This window comes from Glossina fuscipes, unplaced genomic scaffold, assembly GCF_014805625.2.
Source record: "Glossina fuscipes isolate IAEA_lab_2018 unplaced genomic scaffold, Yale_Gfus_2 28, whole genome shotgun sequence".
NCBI classification, from domain to species: Eukaryota; Metazoa; Arthropoda; class Insecta; order Diptera; family Glossinidae; genus Glossina; species Glossina fuscipes.
The window spans coordinates 9923067-9929980 of NW_023998423.1; the positions used below are offsets into that span (position 1 = coordinate 9923067).

The 6914-nt window shown below is 32.1% G+C and overlaps 1 protein-coding gene across 2 annotated transcripts in view; it reads left to right on the forward strand.

The window, feature by feature from the left end:
- Window positions 1-6914, forward strand: part of LOC119636565 (synaptic vesicular amine transporter-like) — a 44731-nt gene that overhangs the window by 568 nt on the left and 37249 nt on the right. Inside the window, exon 2 of one of the 2 annotated variants that reach the window (XM_038031967.1) lies at window positions 4094-4428. The exons of the other annotated variant lie outside the window; for it this stretch is intronic. The gene's annotated coding sequence lies outside the window, so the exon portion shown is untranslated. The remainder of the gene's footprint in view (window positions 1-4093; window positions 4429-6914) is intronic. 2 annotated transcript variants of the gene reach the window in all.

The following is a 6914-nucleotide window of genomic DNA, read 5'->3' on the forward strand; positions in this document are numbered from 1 at the left end:
TAACTAAATCAAAGACCAAATTTTCTTAATTCTTTACACTAATTAAAGGTATAAAGCTATCCGCGAAGAGGAACTTTCCCAACAGACATCCTTTGTTAATTGCCTAAACTTTCTGTTAATATCAGAGTTTTCATTAAATGTTAAGCATATTTTCGAACGAAGAGGAAGGATCATTTGTCCGCTGGTAACAGAAAAATCTGATGTGTTTTGATATTTTTCGACAAAGATATCGCGTAAATTATATAAAGTTGTTCTTAATTAAACTTTTATTTTAATTAACTAAAAGATGGAAAGCCAGTCGTTTGGGTCTCTTTGTAATATATTTTTTACTTTTTAGCCCATTGCAGTTCGCATTCTATTTCAAAAGTTTCAATACCTATATCAAGGGGAACTATTAAAATGAAAATTCCGACATTCTGCCGTCTAGAAAAATTGACCGTATTATATGACATTATCATCGGAACTTAAAGTATGTGCAAAAATTCAACATGATCGGATGAAGAGAAGTGTCCGAAATATCATTGGGGAGTTCCTAGGCCGATACAAAAGCCATTTAAATTAAAACCTGTGGAATAATTCTTTTCAAATCAAGATCGAATTAATTGTTTTTTTCAAGGCACTGCCTTCGGAGAGCTAATGCTCATTGATTAAATTACATTTTAGATCAGATTACTCTCACGAAGTACATGGACAATATTTAACAAGTAAGAAAATTAGATTAAGCTTGGTTGAGTCTCTTAGACCACCATCCTTATTAGGATAAGGAAAAAAATCATTCTTTTGTACTTTGTAGTATTGGGTGGGTGTGACGGATTTTACCCAGAGTTGCAGAATACACTTGCAGCTTTCTGTCGTGTGTCTGTTGTATATTATTATAGGCACTGAACAAAAAACTTAGAAAGCAGAGGTGTTCTCAATGGATTTTGTGCTGTAGGCGCTTCGCCCATCTTCATTACCAACCTATCTGCTAGAACTTCCAATGTTTCTGGCAAATTGGAAGGCGATAGCTTCCTTTTTGCGGTCCAGAGTGTCTTTGAAACAGCCACTGCACAGGCGGACAGACCGACATGCTTAAATCAATTCAGCTATTGATGCTGCTCAAGAATATGTACACTTTGGGGGGCCTCTGGCGCTTCCTTCTGATTTTGACAAAAGTTTTGACCAAACGACCCAATCCTTCGGCGCTGTGTACACCAAAATTAAATAAATTAATTAATTAATTAATTCATAGTCTAGGCCTTTTGTTGAAGAAGTGCTGATTTCTCATAGGTGTGAATATTTCCAATGCATTTACATTATGTCTGCATAAACATGTGTATTCTAGTAAAGACTTCGACCTGAAGTAAAGTCCGTTAGTAAACGTATACTAACCTCTCATACGGCGTTTGTAACTTTTTTACAGCTGCCTATGAATCGGTTCATGATGAAGACTTTTGCACTTAATCTTTAACAGAATGCTATAACCGCTAATTCCGCATTTCGGACTACATTTGTGATTCCTTGTCTCTTCTTTAGTTGTTTTAGTGTCCTTAACTTTCATAGATGCGGATGTCAATGAATGAATGAATCAGATAGATAAGTAATAATTAACCGGCGGACCTTATAGTTCAAATTTCTCTCTGGGCAATAAAAAGTTTATGGTAAAAAGTGAGGTTAAGTATCGCTAGTTGTTAAGTAGTGCGTTAAGTAGTGATCATATAGTGAATGTTTACTATTTTATGAGAATACATTACGATTTTAATGCTTCCGATTTAAAGTTGCTGAACGTTAACTTGGATCTCAGTTTTAGTTCTATCGACCCTTTATCCATAGGTTCTTATATTTCTGCAGCAGCTTTTCATTTCTTTAGGTTTTGCTAGGCTTTGAGTTTTTCAATAATTATATGGAACGTTTCATCTTGTCAGAGCTGCACACAGATTTTACAAAAACAAAATTTTTCCGGGATTTTTCATATAAAAAAAATAAATGCAAACTGTCAGTCACAATTCATTTTTTATCCTCGTTAAGAACGTACTAATTGTTGAAAGTTTTCCACAACTAGGTTTAGTAATATTTAATAATAAAATCAAAGCAATATTTTTCAGGAGAAACACGATATTTCTTTTACATTTACATTACAAGCAATAGAATATAATAGAACTTCGGACACATTTTCAGTACATTTATTCAATTTTAAAAAATATCGACTACAACTTCTAACCAATAAAAAAAAACACCTTCTAATTTACAAAGTAACACGAAGTTTCCCTCAAATATTAACGACTATTGCGTTAGCCTTGTAAACAAAGCTAACATTGGCTACTCCTAATTTTTTGACACCAATTTAAGTCCACGGAAATAGAATTTTAATTTGTTTGTCTGCGAAAAGTAAAACCTCTTTAAGAGAGAAGAAGAAGAAAAACGAATGTACCACGTGTACCATATTAAGTACACAATAATCATTTAATGTTTTACTTTGAAATATTAGAATCTAGAAAAATTTGTATGATTAATTAATGTATATGGTGTGTACTGTTAACGGTACACGAAGAATATACGTTTTCTCTCCTAAACGCAAAATAAGGATTTAAGTGATATTATTAAATTGGGAATTATTCCGCGATTTTCTTCTTGCTTTCATACTTGACTAATTCTCATTCAGGAAGTACATGGAATGAGTTCATACGAACGTGTTCGATTTTCCGCTTAATTATTTGCTGTTGATATTATTTACTATGGATACGGAGTTTGTTCGAAATTTTAACTCAATCGTAAACTGTTGTTTATTAAAAAGAATAAATAAAAAGAATAAATTGGCATAAGAAGCTTCTGAAGATTCTGTTGACAACTTCTTTCCTTCCTCGACGTCGAATACTAACTTTAAAAAATCTTAGCACAACATCATTTTCAAAGATATATAATATTAAGATCATTCTGGGTTGGGTCTGCATATTATGACATCATGACATGTCACTTTAACTAAGATGCCGAAGTGTGAGGAAAACACTTGACACTAAATAGCTTTTCAATTATGGTTTATCGTATTGCAACCGAACAAAAACCAATAAAATATATTCTTGAAAGCAAACTACGTTAATTACAAAAGTTACTATAAATATATGCTTTACGTTTGACTGGCTACTTGGGAGATATATTTCCGCAAGTGCCGTGTTATCGTCTGGAAAGATTTTAGAAAGTTCTACATGGAGAAGTGCAGGCGGGATTGATGTTGAGTTCAAGAGACTTATTCTAACACTAAAGGTTTTCGTAACTTAACGTAACCTTTTCTACCTCGGTCTACTAAATTGAAAAGTTTGATCTGTAGTAATTATCAGTATTGAAAAATTCTATCGAAACGTATCTATGCAGGAAATTAAGAGAAGACAAAACTAATATACCATCTTCCCGGTAGTGTTGCTATTACCTGACCTTTAGGGAGAATTTAATAGTCAAATGTTCCCCTCAAGTCATATTAAATAACCATCATGTTAATCGCAGGCGAAACATTTGAAACAGCAAAAAAAAAAAAATCATTTAGTCAAAAACAGAAGGTAACACTCTAAAGCGCACAAATAACATATAATGTAACATCATAGCAAAAAAAAAAAAAAAAAAAAACGAAGAGAATTAATAAACAAATCCAATTAAAACAGTGCGTACACTTGAGAGCAATTGCTTACACCAATAACACGATTGCACCTGACTACAATTGGTCGCAAAAACGAAAAACCACTTGTTGTTATCTAAAGTGCGGATATCATTGTAAGCGATGTCTATAGTAGTGTGCGCTAAAGAGCGGAAAGAGAAAGACGTGCACTTGCTTGTGTGACAATGACATTTAAAATGAGAATTTTCTTATTTAGCATATTTAAGAAGAATTTTACATATTTAATAGCTATTATGAAAATATATAAAAAATACTAATATATATAATAAAATAACAATGATAATATTAATTTGTCGGAAAGTTATGTGCCGAAGAGATTTAATACCCGGAATTCAATCTAATCAAATATAATTCCATAGTTATTTTCAACCTATTAACAGTAAATTTACTTCAAAATGTATATAAAAAAAAAATTTCTTTTTTTTTTGTTTTTCTGATATCCCACAGGAATTTTCTGATTGTAATATTTCAACCGCTAAATAACACACATATTATACAAACATTAATATCAACAATAAAGTAATAATAATACTCGCATAAAATAATATCCCTTTAGAAGACATCAATCCTCTTCGCAACCACCAAAAATAATACCTGTAAGCATACGCCGCTGGAACAGACACACACGACATCACCAGACATCAAATAATAAACATCAACGTTGCGTAGTCAACGTTCGTTTTTTTTATTTTTTATTTTACTTGTTCGTTACTTCACAACATACCGCCATCAGCATCCATTTAAAGCAGTGATAACACCAAAGACCCAAACTTTACCCAAAGGTAAGTTAAGCAAGCAATATGCTCGAGTATGTTGTGTCGGTAAATATGTATATATATATTTATAACCTACATATATTATGTATATAAGTTTGTAAATATTAATAGTCTGCTAAAAATATTGAATAAACGCTTTTAACGAACACACTCATGCATAATACATGAGCAAGAACGTGATGAAAGTGAAAATTCTTAATACAAAAAAAAAAAAAAAATATGAATATGGTAGATATTTATGCAACAGATGGTCGATCATGTGACTAACAAGAAAATAATAAATGCCTCTCATAGCAATTGAATAGAACTTAGAAACCAAACTAAGAAGGCCAGCAATTATGTCCAGTGAGTTAAAGAAAAATATCTCACCAAATGTAACTTATTCCTCTTGCCCACGGAATTGCACCTCTTACAATATAAATGTTTGTAGGACAGAACCCTATTTAAAACTATTTTTTTACATTTCAATATCATAAGTAATTAAAACATTAACAAAATGATCGGCAATAAAAAATATTTACTTGCCCACCTAAAAGTAGGCATTTGCTATAATCGCGCCTAAAGCTATATAAAAATATTTCTAAAGCAGACAACTTAATAATATTTTGCAATTTGTCAAAAATTAATATTGAAATTTAGAATTCGAGAATTTATATAGAATAAAATTAAAATGAATTCATCCAATAAGGCGCCACAAACTAAATATCCCCTATTGTTAACCGTTTATATGGAGACATTTTCTCGACATACTTCAGCGAATTTAAATTTTATCTACTAAACGGGTACGTCACCATTAATTTTTCAATAACTTTTCTATTGGCTTAATAGATGCCTTGAACCTTCTACAATATTGCGAAAAAAAATTATTACTTTTCAATTTCGAGATTTTGCTCAAGCTCTCCGGAAAGACTTGACCCTAATGTCTTTTATATCTTGATTTCTGGATACCTTTAGAAAATGCTTATTAAACGGTTTTGCAAAAAAAAGGTGAAACCAGACGGAGACGATCGCTGAGTAAATATGAGGCTGCAAGCGATTCGAAAACAAAGTCAAAGATCAAAGTTCCTGATCTTAAACTCATGAAAACAGCTGTAAAATTATAAATATTTCTTCCGGATCTGTCTCTCATTTCGCAACACATAAAATGGACAAAACTTAACAGATGCAGCGAAAGCGTCTAGCATAACACGTTCGAAGAAAGGGATCTGCATAAGAAAGACTTTGAAGAGCAATGACAACAATTAAGACAAAATTTATTATAATAAAAAAACATATCTATCTATAACTGGTTTCAAAACTTTGAACCCGTTCTCCTCGACAAATGCTTTTCAAAACGACAAGCGGTGTTACTGTAACAACTTTATATATCTTTAAAATAAAATTTTTAAAAGAGGGGATGTGTAAATTGTTTCCTTAACAAAAGGTTGTTTAGAAAATCGGACTTTTTCATCCAAATACTGGCAAATCACATTAGATTCAATATATTTTGAACAACGCATCTTCCAAGCTGTACACAGTTGAATTAAATATTTTTTTGGTTTCTTTTTTGGAAGTCAAATTTAAAGCAGTCCAAGTATTTATCGCAGTGCACAACCCCTTAAATTAAAGAAACTTTGCGAAAATGTCTAAGATCGAGTGCAAAGGATCGACTGCATGTTCATCTTGTCAAGACGTTTTCAAGACGCAGAAGGAAGCTTCAGAGACTGCACAAAATATACACATCATCAAATTTTCAATCGATTTAAATATGTGTGTCTGTCCGTCTCTCTGTCTATGTAATATCTGTTGCAAACAATCTTCTGGCCGCACAAATGAACCTATCTAGTTTCAATTTGGCGGAAACATTGGAAGTGGCTCAAATCAAAGTGGAAGGACGCGTCTACGGCAGCATGTAAATTGAAGACTTTTACCTTTTCCAAAGACAAAATAAATAGGCTTTTAATGACCCGCATTACTTATAAACTAGGGCAGATAAAACTATAAAAGCTTATATTCAATTGGCAATGCTGTAGTCACTCTACAAAAATAGAAATAATCGGCCAAGCCTATCCAAAATCAAAATATTTTTTGTGAGAGCCTTTATAATATGCACAAGCAAGCTTTGAAATTCTTTAAAGGTAATTGCTTTCTTAAGCGACAAATTCGAAACACCCATAGCGTGTCACTCTGTTCATTTGTCGAAAATCTATGGTAAACATTGTCTGTTCATTGCCTCCTAATTCTAAGGACAAAAAAAAATTGAAATTGATCTAAATCGGTTAAGCAAAGCCGTACCCTGTGCCGGATTAACTGACAACAACTTTTCTTTCTAGGTTTTCTGCTTATAATTTGCTTATAATCTAGAAGAGACACACGATGCGCAACTTGATCCAATGCATTGTTATAAACTATGAAAATTTAATTTTTTTAGCTTTTTGTTAGCCGCCTCTAGAATAAAAGTAAATACGATGCCAAATGTGATTTTCTTATATATTTGAATATTTTTCAAAATT